Below are 18,966 nucleotides of genomic sequence, written 5' to 3' on the forward strand. Positions count from 1 at the left end.
TTTACTCCTCCCACCTTCCACAGTAAAGTACAGGATCAACTTGTTAGAATAACAATGAGAGCCTTAGCACTTTCCACATATCAAAACTACTATGTTGCATTTCAAAAAGTAACTCTGCTGTGTCATCACACTTGGAATGTGTTATCTTTTTTATTATCTTGCAACCTCATCAGATGTAAAGCAGTTCTCCCTGTATTTGGGGCTTTCTGCTAGTATATATGGATGTCCACGTAATCTTTGATTAACATCCTGTATAAGACTTATGTAACCTTGGGGCTCTGCGTCTTGCCTTGTTTGAGTGCAAGAAACCAGTGGCTCACTATCATCATCATCATCATCATCATCATCATCATCATCATCATCATCATCATCTAAACTTGTCCCCGCCCATCTCCCCCCAATGGGGGACTCTGGGCAGCTCACAACATATTAAAACAATAAATAGATATACAATTAAAATCCATAACAATACACGTTTACAAAAATAAAAGGAAAAAAATCTAGGAGGCCAAAGGTTCAAGGCAGCAACACCAGGCCTCTAAGGAGCTAGCCAACCCCACATTTGATGACCCCCCTCCCCACCCCAGGCCAGATGGCAGAGCCAGGTCTTAAAGTCCCTCCGAAAGGCCGGGAGTGAGGGGGCCAGTCTCACCTCCGGGGGCAAGATATTCCAAAGGGCGGGGGCTACAGCAGAGAAGGCCCACCTTCTGGACCCCACAAGTCGGAGTTCTTTTGCCGAGGGGGTCTGGAGCATGCCCTCTCTGTGTGATCAGGTGGGATGGGTTGAAGTCGTGGGGGAGAGGCGGTCCTTCAGGTAGCCTGGCCCCATGCCATGTAGGGCTTTAAAGGTGATAACCAACACCTTGAATTGGACCTGGAAGCAAACCGGTACCCAGTGCAGCTCACGGAGCAATGGTGTTATATGGGTCCTTCTTCGGACCCCAAAAATAGCTTGCGTGGCTGCATTCTGGACCAGCTGAAGCTTCCGGATACTATAACTTGCTAATTTCAGAAAATAAAATGATTGTTGGATCCTCTCCAATTGTCGGCATCCACCAAAAGTGTAATCACATTAACCCAGTAGACATCTACTGGTTTAGCTGTTATCACCAAACCCTCTCTTGATTTGGAAAGCCTTTTGTTTTTCTCCTCTTTTTCTCTATACATATTCAGAGTAAGATGACTAGGTGGAATATGGGGAGGCACAGTCGCTTGTTAATAGTTAAACAAGACATTGAATTAACTTTTATAAAATAACTTAAAATAAGTTGTGAAGAGGTACAGGTATGCCTGTTTAGTGACCACAATTGGGACCAACAACTTGGTCATTAAGCGAAGCGATTGCTAAGTGAAACTGCCAACTAACTGCGATTGCTAACTGAAACTTATGATCTTACTTCAGCTTTCCTTTGATTTACAGACCTGCAAAGGTCATAAAGTTACAGGTAGTCCTCACTTAACAACCACAGTTGAGACTGTCAACTCCATTGCTAAGAGACGTAGTTGTTAAGCAAGACATCACATGATTGTGACTTGCAATTTCACTGCCAGCTTCTTCATTGACTCTGCTTGTCTAAAGCCAGCTGTGAAGCATGCAAATTGTGATCACATGACCACAAGATGCTGCAATGGTCATAAACACCCATCAGTTGCAAAGCACCTGAATCTTGATCATGTGACTGTGGGGCTGCTGCAAAGGTCATAAGTGTGAAAAGTTATGTAAGTTGTTTTTTCAGTGCCTTTGTAATGTCAAACAGTTGCTAAATAGGGCAGTCATTAAACAAGGACTACCTATACTATTTCATCACTGTTGTAACTGTGAATGGTCACTGTACGAGGTAGTCACTAAATGAGGACTACCCATTTTATGATGTTAATGTATGCTGTCAATCCTTGCCTTCCCTAGGACTACACATATATTCTTAAACCTGTCACTGTGATGGGAGCTTTCCTATGGCTAGGACTTCAAACTTCTCTCCGACCCATTTTCAACCCATACCTCCCAGATTTTTCCCTCTAAATTATTCTCTTTCTCTGCAATATAGAGTGGAAGGACATACCCTGTGTTAGCATATTTTGACTGACAGCTAGTTATCACACAATAGGAGTCAGCATGGGTTTATCAAGAATAAAGCACACCAAACCAGCCTGATCTTCTTTTCTAATAGAGTTGGCCATGGGAATGTGGTGGACAGAGTGTACCTTGACTTTGACTTCAAAGCATTTGAGAAAGTCTTCCATGAGATTCTAGTAGAGAAAATGACAAAATATGAGCTAGATGGTGTTATGATTAGATGGATACAGAGCTCGTTGAACAATTGTAGCCAACAAGATATATCAATCACTCTATGTCAAGATGCAAAAAAAGTGTCAAGGGGCTCTGTTTTAATACCTGTAGTATTCATCATATTTATATGTGACTTGGATGAGGGTTTAGAAAATATGATTATATAAGGCTAGAGTGGATAGGAAATACTTTAGAAGGCAGCCTCCAGATTCAGAAGGAACTTGACAAGCTGGAAACCCATAAGATGAATTTTAACAGGAACGAATGTAAGTCTTACATTTGGTTCAGAAGACACTGTGATGAGCGTTGAAATGGAAGGAATATACTATGCAACAGTACATACAAAAAGTATCATGGGAATATTGGTGCACTGTAAGATGAACATGCACAAGCAATGTGACACAGCTATGAGAGAAAGAGAGAGAAATGCAGTCATGGACTGTATCAACAGAACTATAGTATAGTGTCAGGTTCAAGAGTATTCTGCACTGGTCAGACAATATCTAGAACTTCCAGTTCTGGATACTTCATTTTGAAGAGGCCGCTGACAAACTGGAGCATGTCCAGAAGAGAGCAGCCAAGATGATAAGGACTTGGAAGTGGTTGGGGGAAAGGAAAAGTTGGAGGCACTGGGTATCTTTACAGTGGAAAAGAGAAGAGTGTAGAGAGATTGATCATTGTTTTCAAGTATGTAAATTCTGCCATCCAGAAGATGATACAGAATTGTTCAAAGATGTTACAGAAGGCAGGAGAAGAAACAATGAGTTTAAATCATAAGGAAATAAATTTCAGTTGAACATGAAGAAAAAAATAATAAGGGCTGTCTGACAGTGAAACAGACTGCCTTGGGATGTGGTAGACTCTTTTGCTGGAGGTGTTTAAACAGAAGTTGGAAGGCCAACTGTTGAACACGCTGTAGTAGTGGATCCCTGCACTGGGCAGAAGGTTAAACTAGATGATCTCCTGGGTCCCACCCAGTCCTTTCATTCTATGATTTTAAGATGCAGATTGTTCTACCTCTTTTGCCTCTTCATTGCTTCAGTCCTCTCTACTGAAACTTCTTTGTTTTCTATCGATTCAGGAGTTTTACAGTTTTGCTTAATCAACCATCAGACCTGGTACTCATCAGATCTGGTGGGATTACAAATTCTAAAACTCCGACTGTTAGGTAATTCTGAGAACTGTAGCCCAAGAGACTCTGCAGGAATCAAACTAAGGAAGGCTGCTTTAAATATTTTTACCGCTCCTCATCTCCAACATCTAACATTACACTATTCACTACAGTTTCTTTATCCCAGTTAGGGCAAAGCACAAACTAGCTTTCATGAAGCAGCTTCTGCTTTCTTCTTAAAGCAAACTTCATGTATATGTTGCTTCATCCCTTAAAGCCTAGTTAGTACTTGGATGGGATTCCAGGGCTGTGGAATAAATTAGGAAGCTGAAAAATATATAGAAAAAGGCAACGGCAAAACCTTTTTATATTGTCAAGAAAATTGCATGGATATATTTATGTAGCCACTTGGAGTTGAGCTCAGCTGGATGGTATCTTTACCTCTTAATTACACTACAACTAGTACAGGCAATCTAAATTATCATTAATGTCAGTGTAAGTATAATTGCAAAAGAGAGAGAGAGAGAGAGAGAGAGACATTTAAGCAAAGTTCATTTCTTGGCAAAATAGAAAAAGTAACCCAAGTAGATGTTTCCCATTCATTTCCTTTTTTTTTTTTCCCATTCAGAATCCATTGGAAAAAAATATTTTGCCTTTTTGTTTAGATGTATTAAAGTTTGGCCTGGGCTGAACTCTCAAGTCTTTTGATATTGTAGGTTGTGTGAATATGAGAACAACTCAAGAAATGGGTCTTCAAGCTCACCTTCCTTCAAAGGTTGGCCTCCAGAACTAGTTCAGCATATTCTATTGTATTGTTGGAAACAATATAATATTTATTTCTTAAAATGAGAGAATGATCGTTAGAAATACCACTTCAGAGACCTGAACTGTTCTTGACACAAACAAAACAAATTCAAGGCCAGTCTAATAAAAGGGAAGTAATTGAATTTATCCACTGAGTAACTGATTATGTCATCATTTCTATGAAGCCTAAGAGCTTTCCAACTAAAATAATTGCAATTACATATAATGAATCAGGGCAACCTAGCAATCTTAGAACTATTGCTTTTGGTTTATTAGCATTTATTATTTTCTTTAAATGGGGATGTGGTAGAATTTAGAGCAGAATGTACTAACAGAGTGCCTAAGTTGTTTTATTATAACTTAGAGCAGTTAGTCCCCTTTGTACTAAACTCTTTTGATGCATATAATGACTTTTCCCAGAAAAATCAGTTTGAACATGAACTACATAGCATTCTTTTACATATTAAGAAAGTATAGTTGTTGATCTCTTACATAAAGAAACTCAACAGAAAAGAGGGAACATATTTTCAAGACCAGGGTAAGCAACCCTTTTAAGTTGGGGTCAAATCTGGAATTTTGGGATCTTGTTGTGGGCAATCTGACAAAATACCTGGGGAGGGGGACATGCCTATTGACAAAAATGGCTACCACAAATCTACCACAGTGGATTTGGCTAGTCACGAACCATGAAGCCAGTTGCTAACACAAAGGCAAATTGGCAGGTTGTTTTCAATTACAGTGGTACCTCAGTTCACGAACTTAATTCGTTCCACGACTCTGGTTGCAAACTGAATTGGTTGTGAACCGAATCAAATTTTCCCATAAGGTTCAATGTAAATACAGTTAATCCGTTCTGACCCCTACGAATGTGGTCGCCAACCGATTTTGGTCGCCAACCGAATCAAATTTTCCCATAAGGTTCAATGTAAATATGGTTAATCCGTTCTGAACCATATGTATTTTTTTTAATGTATTTTTTTAAAAAAAAGTATGTATTTTTTTAATTTATTTTTTTAAACAAAAATATGAAACAAAGTACAGTACAGTACAGTATGAAGAGAGAGAACACTAACCTTCCTTGAGGCAACTTCTGGCGTGGAGGACAGGAAGGCAGGTGGGGTCTTGTACTCTGAGGCCAGATCAGTCACACGAATACCATGCTCATGCTTTTCTACAATTTCCTTCTTCAATTCAGTAGTTATTTTCTTCAAAACCTTATTCTTACCATTCTTGCTCTGCACTTTCTTTTTACCACCATGCTTGCTCTGCACTTTCTTTGGAGCCATGCTAAAAAGCTCACCAAAAAGCTTCACAGCCAGTGTCTATCTGCGACCGCGATCTCACCTACAGGAAGCCATGACCACGTGTCACAGCAGGGAAAATGGCTGCGGGTCATGTTCGTCACCCGATGCGGAATTCGCGAATGGAAGCAAAATTTTGCGAACGGTGCTATTCGTGAACTGAATTGTTCATGAACAGAAGCATTCGTGAACCGAGGTATTACTGTATCTCCTCAAAGCCTAGTAGATGTTCTCTACTATTGCAGACTCCTCTGTACTTCCTCTGGACAGCTGGCTATATTTGTAAACAAAGGGCTGGGTTGCAGCTACCAACCACTTTGATTTTCTAAAAATATATCTTGGGCCTATGTGGAGGCCAAAGGTGTTATTCTATGTAAAGATTATTGTGGAGGCTGACACTGGGCTTTCAATGTTTTCTTTCTTTCTTTCTTTCTTTCTTTCTTTCTTTCTTTCTTTCTTTCTTTCTTTCTTTCTTTCTTTCTTTCTTTCTTTCTTTCCTTCCTTCCTTCCTTCCTTCCTTCCTTCCTTCCTTCCTTCTTTCTTTCTTTCTTTCTTTCTTTCTTTCTTTCTTTCTTTCTTTCTTTCTTTCTTTCCTTCCTTCCTTCCTTCCTTCCTTCCTTCCTTCCTTCCTTCCTTCCTTCCTTCCTTCCTTCTTTCTTTCTTTCTTTCTTTCTTTCTTTCTTTCTTTCTTTCTTTCTTTCTTTCTTTCTTTCTTTCTTTCTTTCTTTCTTTCTTTCAACCAAGGATACAGGAAGCCTACAGGGCACTAAAAAAGATGTTTGTGGGTTCTATAATGCCATATCTAGCTTCTTCTATATCATTGTTTGGATTTAGTTATGTAGTTTACATTGTTTTTGCTTTAATCCCTACAAACATTGTTTAGAATGTCACGTAGACACCATCTCAATAAAAATGAAATGTTCCCAAGTCACGCAAATGTCTTAAATTCAGCTGTTTTGAAGTAAAGACATTTTTATTTAACACACACACACACACTGTATATATAATAAATAAATTGAAGTGGTTTGTTTCTCTTTAGGGATAAAGGAAATAGAAAGTATGGATGAGCAGTGAAAGCAGAGACAGAGTTGCTCAGAAACATTGCCTAAGCAGGGATAAAATAAAATTGCCTTTTTTTCTCTTTTATTATTGGCATCCATGATCTTGACTGAATGCAGCTCTCAAAAGGCAGTAGATTTGATTTGCTATCAAGGAATAGGCGGGGCTAATGTTTTTTCCACTTGCCTCACAAAAGCAGAATTAATGCTTTTAATTAATGCTTTTAATTAATGCTTTTAATTAATGCATGAAACCCCATATTGAGAAGTGTGGTAAATAAGCAGATTCACAGAGAAGAGATCTCCAGTGGGGTTACTGCAACCAAAGCCTGGGCCTCACAAATTACTATCCCCAAAAGGTAAGGAGAACAGCAGGGAGTAATCTGGAGATAAATTCTTGGGGCAGTATGGGCCAGGAAGAACTGATGCTGGTTGATAATGTATTATTTTTCCTTAGTCAAGAGACACCTTGCCATAACATACATGGTTCCAGATGCTTGCTTTATTACTGGTTCCTTAAAAATACACTTTCCTTTCTTACCACAGAATTTAGCAAACAACTAAGTATGGCATCAGGGCAGCAGAAGCTAACTTTCCCTAATGTTTGTAGTCATGGTGGTGCCAATGATTTCAGTTAGGGATGGACAACCTCCAACCATCTAACTTTGTTTTTGTTGCCTTGGAATCCTCTAGGCCAGCGTTTCTCAACCTTGGCAACTTTAAACTGTGTGGACTTCAACTCCCAGAATTCCCCAGCCAGCCTGGCGGTTGAGAAACACTGCTCTAGGTTGAAGCTGGCAAGTTGTAAAATAAAGATCTGAGAACAGATGTGACCATTTTATCAGTACAGGCCTGGGTATAGCCAGCAAGAAATGTGAGAATGCATTATAAAAGAGCAGGAAAAAGGCACTTGGGAATTCATTTACAGTGGTACCTCGGTTCACGAACGCTTCTGTTCACGAACAATTCGGTTCACGAACAGCTCCGTTCGCAAAATTTTGCCTCCGTTTGCGAACGCCGGATCGGGTGACGAACAGGATCCGCGGCCATTTTCCCTGTCGTGACACATGGTCGTGGCTTCCTGTAGGGAGGGGGACTCTCCCTCCAAGCAATAACCGCCTCCCCACCCGCCTTCCTGTCCTCCACGCCAGAAGTCGCGTCGAGCAAGGTTAGCGTTCTCTCTCACATAGAACTTGGACAAAATGAATTCAGAATGTTCCAAACATCCCTAGAGAAGAGATATTTATATACCAAATCCTCAAACAGCTTCGGCATCTCCAGTGGAAACCAAAAAGTAGTGATTCACCTGAAGATCTCTGCACTAAACCTGGAGAATCTTTCCACTCCAAGCAGACAATATGAATAGTTTTACATGGTATGAAACAGCAGCTTTTCATTTATGCTGGTTGTTTGCTTTCCCCTTCCTAACTGACACTAAGGGATTTATGGTTCCACGCGGCCTTCAGCCTCATTTTTATGGTCTCTGGAGCTCCACAGGATTGTGTTGCTGAAATGTAGTGGCAAATAATCAGTTTTCAGTGGTGCAATGAATCATTGTATTTAATGAAACTGTACCTAAAATAGCATCATTAGTATTGCCCCCCCTCCCCCCCCAAAAATCCTGAAAAAATAGCCTCTAATACAATCAACTTGGTGCCCTTTGCAGCTGTTGGAGGCTGGATATTGCATTCACACGCAGAGGGAGTTGCATAAACATTGCCCACCCTCAGCTAACGCTCTGAGTGCTTCCATAGCACTCAGTAAATGTTACTGCCAAGTAATACAAAGCTACTGTCAGTTCTACATAAGCATGAATTAAAAGGAAAAGTATCTATTATTTAGTTGCATACCTGACAAAGAATTACGCAAGTTAATTGTTTTAACAGGGAAGCATCAGAATAATGCTTCAGGTTTAGTATACCTAAACCACCATCATGCTTTTTGATATTGTATTTCTATTAATATAATAATTATTTATTTATTTATTAAATTTATATGCCGTCCTTCTCCCCCAGAGGGTGACTTAATATTATAATATTAAGAAGTTAATACCTATCATAAATCATATACACAACTTAACCTAGAAACCTAAAAAACGTGGGAAAAGTTTTTGATCTGGGATCTTTCCTGTGGGAAAAGGCTTTGATCTGGGATCTTTCTTCTCCCATTATTTACTCACCCACATTTGAAACGCAGAGATATGTAGATCTACAAGCTGCTCTAGAGAAAATAGATTATTTGAATCTTTTTCAATTAGGATTCAGACCTGGAAATGAGAGAAACATGATTGGCTGCACTGTTAGAGGAGTTGCTACAGGACTTGGACGGCAGGAATGCACCCACTCCCTCTTCTTAGATCTTTCAGTGCATTCTATACCATCAGTCATAGTATCCTTCTGGATCACCTGCAAAGATTGGGAGTGAAACTGGTCCAGCTCTTTCCTCCTCATTTTCCTCCAATATGGGGTGGCCCTTTTTCTTCCTTGCTGTTCAACATTTATATAAAGCCACTGGGAGAGGAAATCCATTGGTTTTGGTGAGGTATCATCAGAATGCAGATGATGTCCAAATATGCTTATCTTTCCCGAACCTGTACAGTTAAGCAGTAGAAGTGTTGGGCACGTGTCTAGAGGGTGTAAGAATCTGGATGGGGATAAGAATATTAAATCTGAATCCCTGCAAGACTATAGTTACTGTTTGTCCAGAAACCATCAGGCCCTCTAACAGTTCCAGTAATGACTTCATGTTCTCCCTGAAGGAGCAGATTTGCAAATTGGGGAACTTCTAGATTCAGGGCTATGGTTGGCTACAAATGTGGAAGGGCTGGATGGGCTTTGCAGCTTTGCCTGGTTCAAGTTAGTGAACTCACAATTTCCAGCCTGTTCTAGTTGTTCTAGTCTCCCAGTTTCTAGCCTGTTGCTTTAACCACTACACCAAAAGGCATATAAGCAACAATATAAACTAAAGACATATAAGCAACAGTTAGAGAGAAGTACAATCAATTAAATTAACATTCTTGTATCAGTTCTCCATACACTTTAATTTTGAAGAAAAAAAAATAAGAAAAGGACCCCCATAACAGTATACTGTAGGTATGTGATCTGTAATGGCAATTATACTGGGATTTAAGCTGTTATCCTCGAAGTTAGTAATCAGGGGGAAAGATAGTTCAGAGGAGAAAAAGAATATCAAATAATTTGTGAGTTAAAATGGTTAGAAAGTACATTAGTTGAAAAAGACTGAGATACAAAACAGATTTTTGATGTAGAAGCCAATAAAACGGTAGTTACCTAATTTTGGTGAATGACCAAGGCAGCTTTAGAAAGAAATGTAAGAAGTTTCTCTCATGAAGGTGTGAGTGTAGACTTCTTGTGTGCGGTTTTGCTGTCCGCATCAGGGTGGGCCACTCATGGGGTCTCGACAGGCGAGAGTGAAGACAAACACGCAGGTTTTCCTCGAGGTGAGTGAGCCCAGAGCGTGTTCTGAACTACTCTTTTATTGGGTATTACAAGTCAGGAAGCAGGTTGTGGGGGCAGGTTGTGGGGGCATATAGCCTTTTATAGTCATGCAACAGCTTTAAGCAACACTATTGGTTTATTCTATGTTTCCTGTATAGCCTGTCATGGTTATACGTTTCCCTACTTGTTTACGTGGCATCAGGTATTTCTCAAGCAGTGATCGCCTTATCGTGCTTTTAGGTGCTTTTATTATCTGGTACCTTCCCTCATCCTAGGTTTCTGGTTCGTGTGCCGGCCACTGGCCTGGCCACACTGCAGAAGCCTGAATCAAGTTTCTGATAAGCAAGCATTTTATTCCAACATCTCCTCCGTTTTTGTTTTAAAAGTAAAACTGGTGGATTCCAACTCTTCGTCAGAGTCTAATATGCGGAGGGATGCTTTTTCCATATTTTCTCCAGACCGTATTGGTTGGTAATGGTGGCGTTCCAGTACCATATTTTCCAAGGCACCTATTTTAGTTTCCACAAATTTTGTTAGGCGAGATAGAATGCAGGGGCCAAATGTACATGCAAGGAGTAGCAATACCAGTGGTCCTGCTATGGTAGCTATCAGGGTGGTCAACCATCTGTGGGTTGTGGGGGTGGCTCCCTGCGGTTGGCTGGTATTGTCTTGGGGCCCACCGGTACCGGGGGTTCTATGGGGGTTTGTGTTAGGCGTATAGTAAAAATATTCCCCGGCTCCCCGGTTTTATCATGAACCCGGCCTCCCCAAGTGACCCCTGACTGCCACCCCGTGTGTCGTTTTCCCTCAGCGGTGAAAGAGATTTTAACCGGATTACAATTAACATATGTTCCAAATTGGTTTTGCTCACATCGTACATTCCCACCAGTCCGTCTGAGCGTAATAAGATCACCTCTGAAAGGGGGGTTCCATGTTATTTCTCCCGTGGAGACGCAGCTCCAGTCCGCACAAAAGTAATCGTTTTCCCCACCACACTTCTTCCGGTATGTTGTTGCCCTGACATGGCCGGGGCAGACATAAAGGGGCCATCTCTTGATCCATCTGTGGCTAACCATACCCGGTCTGTTGGGAGAAGTGGTGGTGTCCATCATCACACCAAAGTCAAAGTACAGGTCAGGAAACCAGGACCCCGGCACCGCCATAGATGAAGTGGAGTTCAGGATGTCTGCGTGTGCGTCCAATACCGCCCACGTTAGGTTCTGGGGTTGATGGGGATTGTGCTGCGCATAGTTAGGTGCGCAGAGGGCAACGCTCAGTAGCTGAAGGGCAACCGGGAACCACAGTATTCTTCCCAATTGAGGCAGATGTGACATTTTGATTGAGGCCCTTCCCTTGGTCTACCTTCTGTTGTCCCTGCTGTCCTCTTCCTCGGCCGTACGTTGAGGGTCAGCTTCCGGAGTGACACCAGTAAGGCCTCTTATGTGGGGAGGAGGAGGGGCGTCTTGGGCATCCAGCGAAAGCGGGAGATGACAAGGACGGACGCAGCGACCAGGGACCCACAGAACCTTATCGGGAAGCTGAATGGCCGCGTAACCTCGACCCCAGGTGATGAGTTGCGCAGGCCCTCTCCAGGCGGGGTCTCGCAGGCAACGATAATAGACAAGTGGTCGTTGGTGGTCAGCGGCAGGTTGTGAGGCAAAGTGACGACAAGCAGCAGAAGTGGCAGGTAGTCCGGTCAAGTTGAGAAAGTTAAGAGTATAGAGGCAAAGGTTGAGAATGTCTTGCACCGCTGGGAGGCTGGGGGGCCCTTTCCCCTTTGTTTCTATATATCTGTCAAGAGCATGTTTTAAGGTCTGATTTGCTCTTTCAATTATGGCTTGACCTTTGCTGTTGTATGGTATGCCGAATTTGTGTGTGATTCCCCATTTCTGGCAAAAGGCGGCAAAAGCACTGCCTGTATAGCCAGGCCCATTGTCTGTTTTAAGTTCTTTTGGGCGTCCCAGCGTTGCAAAGGTTCGAATACAATGATTAATAATGTGTTTAGAGGCTTCGCCCCTTTGAGGGGTGGCCATGATGAACCCCGAGTAAGTGTCAATGGAAACGTGTAAGTACTTCCATGGGGAAAAAGAAGCATATTGGGTAACATCCATTTGCCAAATTTGGTTGCACTCTGTCCCCCTGGGGTTAACTCCCATGGGCACAGAGTGCGCTTGTTTGCTACAGGTGGGGCATTGCTGTAAAATTGCAGTGGCCTCTGTAGCAGAAATTTTGAACTGCTTAATGAGCGCCTTTTTATTCTGGTGGAAATAGGAATGACTTTCCCACGGAGTGGGAGAGGAAAAGGCAAAAATGAGTGGGGAGGAGGATGCAGCCGCAGCCGCAGCGTCGGCCACGCTATTTCCTTCCTGGAGGATACCAGGGAACGGTTGGTGGCTACGAATGTGTGCAACATGGAAAGAATGAGTCCTTTTAGAAATGAGGTGTTGTAAGGACAGAAACAAAGATAGAAGAGTTGGTTCGATAGAGGGGGATAAATAGGCTTGATAAATGGAGGAAATAATTTGGGTCCGGCAGGGCGTGACACAGGAAGTGCGTCTTGTGGCGTGAGGGAGGAAGAAGAAGGCGGAAGCAAGGTTGTGGTAATGGCGGAGGCCAGCGCAGCCATTTTGTGGCTGGTGGTTCCGACAATACGACATGCTTGGAGAAAATCAGCCAGGGTGATGCCAGGTTTGTTAGCTATGGGCTGGAGCACCTTTTGACAGTCCGAATTAGCGTTTTCATAAGCCAATTTCATACACAGTTCACCTCTAGCATCTACGTTGTCAATTTGGCGTTCTAATGCAACTTGAAGGCGACTAATAAAGGAAGAATAGTCTTCTGTAGGCGATTGAATTATTTTAGAAAAGGTTTGCAAAGGTTTGCCCTGATTGTCATCAACCTTTCGTAAGGCTGCTAAGGCACAATTTTTAATAATAGGAAAAGCAGCTCTATCGGAGTTTTGCTGTTGTGCAATAGTGCTGATGGTGCCAGTCCTCAGGACATCGTCAGCAGTAACATTTTGAGGGAGTCCAGCATTTATGGCAACGGCAGCCTGTTTGCCGTACTCCGAATTCCAAATTACATATTAAGCAGGGGTTAAAATCATGCCAAAAAGCGACTGCCAATCTGCAAGCAGCATTTCCACAGCAGCAGTAGAAAGCGAAGTAAGCAAGCCCATAACATAACGCGACTGCAGGCCATAATCTCTAACAGCACTTTTAATCTCTTTGATTTGTTTGTAATCTATGTGCGTATGCACCGGCTGGCCGGGAGCGCCCGCAGCAGCTCCGGCGGGCACCACCCAGGTCACCGGAAACATTGCACACGCTTCAAGATCCTCAGCAGAGAGTTGACCTGACTGCTGAGCAGTCTGCATAGCTCTGATTATGTGACCCCCCCTTTGAGGTTTTATAGTCAGGGGGGGACTTGGAGCCATGGGAGCCGTGGGACCATTGGCTGGATCAAGGCACCCAGAACCTGCTGACATGGGAAGTAAAGTGGCCAGAGAATTTTTAACAGAATCATACGGGGGTGGTATGGGTTCTGCCGGCATTTGGTTGTCGAATTTATGGTGAATCATTAAGCATTCCATGACCACACGCCATGAGGTCAGAATTTGGACCGGGGCCCTAGGGGCCGCGTGGAAGTATTCCCCCAATTTTGTCCATGTGGATATTTTCAGTGACCCTTTTTCAGGGTATGATGGACATTGTTGCCAAATGTAAGACAAAAGGCCAATTAATTCTTTGTTTTTCAAACGGGGGAGGGTTTTGCCTCCGTTTGAAGAAATTTTAGAGGAAGATTCGGTTAATTCCCTCAATTCCTTCAGATGCGCTGTCTGTTGTTGAGAGAATTTTCCGCCCATACTTACGAATATCCAGCCGTGTTTCAGACGGGATGAGTGCACAGCTCCCCTCGAGCGAATAAGTAAGGACGGTCCGAGACGCACCTCGTGAAATCACGCGATCACATCAGGGTCACCACAATGCGGTTTTGCTGTCTGCATCAGGGTGGGCCACTCATGGGGTCTCGACAGGCGAGAGTGAAGACAAACACGCAGGTTTTCCTCGAGGTGAGTGAGCCCAGAGCGTGTTCTGAACTACTCTTTTATTGGGTATTACAAGTCAGGAAGCAGGTTGTGGGGGCAGGTTGTGGGGGCATATAGCCTTTTATAGTCATGCAACAGCTTTAAGCAACACTATTGGTTTATTCTATGTTTCCTGTATAGCCTGTCATGGTTATATGTTTCCCTACTTGCTTACGTGGCATCAGGTATTTCTCAAGCAGTGATCGCCTTATCGTGCTTTTAGGTGCTTTTATTATCTGGTACCTTCCCTCATCCTAGGTTTCTGGTTCGTGTGCCGGCCACTGGCCTGGCCACACTGCAGAAGCCTGAATCAAGTTTCTGATAAGCAAGCATTTTATTCCAACACTTGTGAAACAAAACTCTGTGGTAGAAAAGTGTAGAGAAGGAGAAAAATAAACGGATACAACACAATGGGGAATATTTGGAATATCTGAAGAAGAAATTGTAGTGGCAGACAACTAGCAAATGAAAAAGTGAAAGATCAAGTGGAACAAAGTAGACGTGAGAAGAAACTGTTTCAATTAAAGTACAGCCTATCAAAGTCACTCCTAAAGACTTTACCTTATACATTCCTGGTGAGATTACTATTTTTTAAATTAATTTTGGAAAAGCTATTAATGTATGGAAAGATTAAAAATAAAGGAATTAATTATTCCTAGCATTTTCCAAGAAGAGTTAGCAGAAATCTGTTACAAAATTTGGAGGAACAGATAGACTCAGATGAGATGCTCAATTCAGTAGTTAATAAGAGATTTAAAATGGGCCCTGATTTTTTCAGAAGAAAATTTAAAACTTACAAGCTATGGCAGGAAATTGTTCGTTGAATTTGCCTCACAATCAGTTGTTGAAGAAATGAATGTAAAAGAGACTAAGGTGAATTTCCTAAAGAAGAAGATGCAATTGGTGGAATAGACCAGTTCTTCTCTGAGATGCCTCATGGGTAGAGGGTGAAAGTTAAAGACCTGGTTCCAGACACTATTTTAAATGTGGAAAAGCTAGCAACTCAATTAATTTTTAATAGAGAAAAATTGCAGGACAGAGTTAAATTAAGTTTGGATTATACTGTTACTCACAGAACTCACAGATTATACTATACTCACAGAAATCAGTATGTCCTGAGAAAATATGAAGCCCACCTGAAAAGGGGAGATGGCCAAAACAACAGTTAAAGAAAAAAGGTAATATAATGTGCTTATGGCAGGTGGGGTGGGACGTCATGTCAAAGCCTTTATTTGAAGGAAAACTGTGAAAACAATCCAGAAATCCAAAAGATATATCTTCTGAACTGAAGAGCACCATTTGAAGAAGACAATGATTCCTTAAGAGAAACAGTGAATATTGGTCAGAAACTTATAATTGTTATGGTAGATACTAGAAGTGATAAGTCCATAATAAAGGTAGATAGATATTCTAACAGATTTGTCAGAAAGTGGTGTTGGGTAGTTATTTGACAATACATTTGACCAGACTAATTGGTAGAAATGAAGGAGGTGAGTGTTATGGAAGACTGCTTTGTACCATCCTTAAAGTAAGGAATATAATCACATATATAATATAGGGATGCACATTAACCACAACTCTCAAAATAAAAATAGAGGCAGATAAACTACTTAAGATTGGTTCTGGAAGTAGTTTAATGTGTCAACAGCATATGAAGAAGGAGAAAAATTAACTGGGGAAGGAAAACTTTGAAATCTCTTCCTGTTTTATTAATACCTTTGTAACATGAACCAATCCAAATCTATAAACGTAAAAGGATTTAAAGAGGGTTTGGACACATTATCCGAATACCTAGCTCTCTGGAAAAGACTCTAATGCTGGGAAAGGTGGAAGGAAAGAGAAGAGGATGACCAGCGCCACGGTGGATGAACTTAGTTACAGTGGTGATGGTTACACCATTGGAAGACTTGAAGGGCCAGTTTAGGGATAGATCATCATGGAGAAAATCTATTTGGTTGCTAGGAATTGAAAATGACTTGATGGCACATAATCAATAAATTTAAAGAGGGAACTGTAAATGGATAGTTCTCTGGAACAGTTCAGAGAAGAAAAAGACCTATAAACAACGAAGCAAGGGAATGTAATTTTACTAGAGTAAATGTAACGTTAATAGAGTAAAATCCAGTTGGATGAATCAACTTATTTGCAAATGTGAGGGGCCTCAAACATGATGTTTAGAGCATGACCCAGTTAAACAGCTACTAATGCCTCAAAATAGTGTTCCCAGTTAATGTAGATTGTAAATGGTATACTTTATGCTGGATATTTAGGCCAGTGTTTCTCAACCTCAACAACTTTAAGATATGTGGACTTCAGTTCCTAGAATTCTGGCTGGGGAATTCTGGGGGCTGAAGTCCACACATTTTAAAGTTGCTGAGGTTGAGAAATACTGATCTAGGCCAAAGAAAGACTAAACAGAGGCTCCACAGGCACTTTTACTGGTCAGGTATCACCCAGAACATGAGAGTTTACTGCCAGTCCTATTATATAGCCAGAAGAGTGGGAATAATCTAAAAACCCCTCTCAATCCTTTACTACTATTGCTCAACCTTTATATATAGTAGAATGGATATTAAGGAAAGATTGGTCATGACATGACCATGCCACCAGATATCCAGAGGCAGGAGCTCTGTCATGCGCTGAAACCCCAGTAGTAACAGAAGCTATGCTTAGTATTTTTGATGCCATCAAAGACTTCAGACGGGAGATTGCTTTTTGAGGTTAGCACAATATTGGAATGGCTCTTGAATTTATGAAAAGTGTATCTATCTATGGGGCTGGTTGTGAAAAGAGGTCTTAAGGAAAAAGGGTTCAGGAACAGCCAAAATTGTTACGCTTTTATTTATCTTAGTCTTGAATGTAAAAATACTGTTACACATATATGTCCTCCTTTTTTAGATGGAGAAGAAATTGGTTTTGATTCAGTTGTTTCTTCAAAGATTTTTTTGTGTCTGATGTGTTTCGAGTAGAGTGCAGGCTTCTTCTGATGAGGTTGCCAAAGACAGTGTGTGAGTGTTCTGTCCTTCACTGTGCCATTATCTCTCCAGGAGTCTTCAGTCTCCCTGACCTCCCATATTTCAGTTCAGTTTCAAGAGGAACATTTACAAGTTCAAAAGTGGGGACAGGTTAGGAGAGTACAGAACAATAAACAAAGGGAAAAAAACCCCCAGCCTCCTTTGCTACTTTGCCACAGTGAAATAACCTCAAGAAAATCACAAAAAATACCTCAAAAGCATCTTCTGAGTGAGGAGGAAGGAGAACTGAAACGTCTTCCACAAAGGGTGAAAACTTTCAGTTCACTGGAAGACAGATTTGTATCCCTGTATTCATTTGTCATGAGTATGTCACTTGAAACAAAATACTAAAAACAAGTTGCTGGGCTTTTGATATTTTTCTGCAAGATGCAGGTGCATAGAACATACCCTAATGATGTTCTGGAGGTCTTTAAAAACATGGCTGTTCTCTCAGGCTTTTGGGTAGGGTGGTTGTGGATTCTGATTGGTGTTTTGTTATATGGGATGTTGTCTAGCTGCCCTAGTTTCTTTTTATCATTTTTCTGTTTTAAATTGTAAACTGCCCATTCCCGAGCTGGGTAGCCTCCAAATCCAATGAATAATGAACGAATGATGTACGGATTCCATGTTCTCTTTCTGAACATTGGTATACTCCTGGACCACCTTCTTAATTTGTCACTGAAAATCATCAGTGATATGGTTTGCCCTAAACTGCAATGGCAAATCACTTATTGGTGAATTTCAATGGCAAAACTTCAAAACAGTCTCTCTATAATATAGCTGGATTTATGGATTAGGAAACTGAAATAAAGCAGGAGAATGATTGACCAATTTCTGCCAATCCAACAATTTCTTCATAGCTAACATAGTCTTTAAACAACCAAAACAATGATTATATACACCGGTATCACCAGATGGAGTACTCAGAAATAGATTGACTATATTATTGATAGAAAGAGGTAGAAGAACTCAGTTATAACAGCAAAATCCTAGCCAGGGCTGACTGTGGCACAGATCACAAACTGTTCATGTGCAAGTTCCAAGTTAAGTTAAAGAAGAAGATAGCCAACCAGTTTCCATGATATGATCTTGAGCATGTACCCATCATTTTCAGAGGGAACAACAGGAATCCCTTTAAATTCCTGAACCTCATTAACAGAGAACCAGAGGAACTGTGGAATAAATGTAAAAAAGTTTAAAGCATGGATGTGAAAAGACACTGCCAAAGATCAAGAAACAGAAGAAAGCAAACTGGATGATGGAAATTGCCAAGAAGAGAAGAGAAGCCAAAGTCAAGAAAGAGCTGTTAGAAGAGACAAGAAGCAACATCTGTAATGACACTGAAGAGGGAAACAGACACACACACACACACACACACACACACAATCTTCTAAAAAAATCTCTGAACTCAATAAGAGGTTCCCACCTCAGACTGGAATGTTAAAGAATGCCAGTGTACAGAAAGTAACTGATTCCAAGAAGATCAAACAAAGATGGAAGGAGTATATTAAAATTCTGTACAGTTTGAGATGTCAACATCCAAGATACCTTAGAAGATATTCCCTAATTACAAGAACCTGTAGTACTAGAAGATGAAGTTAGATCAGCACTCTGGTCATTACCAAGGCAGAAGGCTACAGGAATTGATGAAATGTTTACAGAAATATGGCAAGCAACAGAAGAAGAATCAGTAAAGTTTCTAATCAAATTATGCCAGCAAATCTGGAGAATGACACAGTGGCCAACAGGTTGGAAAAAGTCAATCTACATACTAATACACCTTCTCCTCATTTATGGTCACAATTTGTTCCCTAAATCGGAAATGAAATGATCACTAAGCAAAATG

The sequence above is a fragment of the Python bivittatus genome, unplaced genomic scaffold (assembly GCF_059951505.1).
Source record: "Python bivittatus isolate LINGU-HERP-01145 unplaced genomic scaffold, Pbiv_v1 ctg000570_np1212, whole genome shotgun sequence".
NCBI classification, from domain to species: Eukaryota; Metazoa; Chordata; class Lepidosauria; order Squamata; family Pythonidae; genus Python; species Python bivittatus.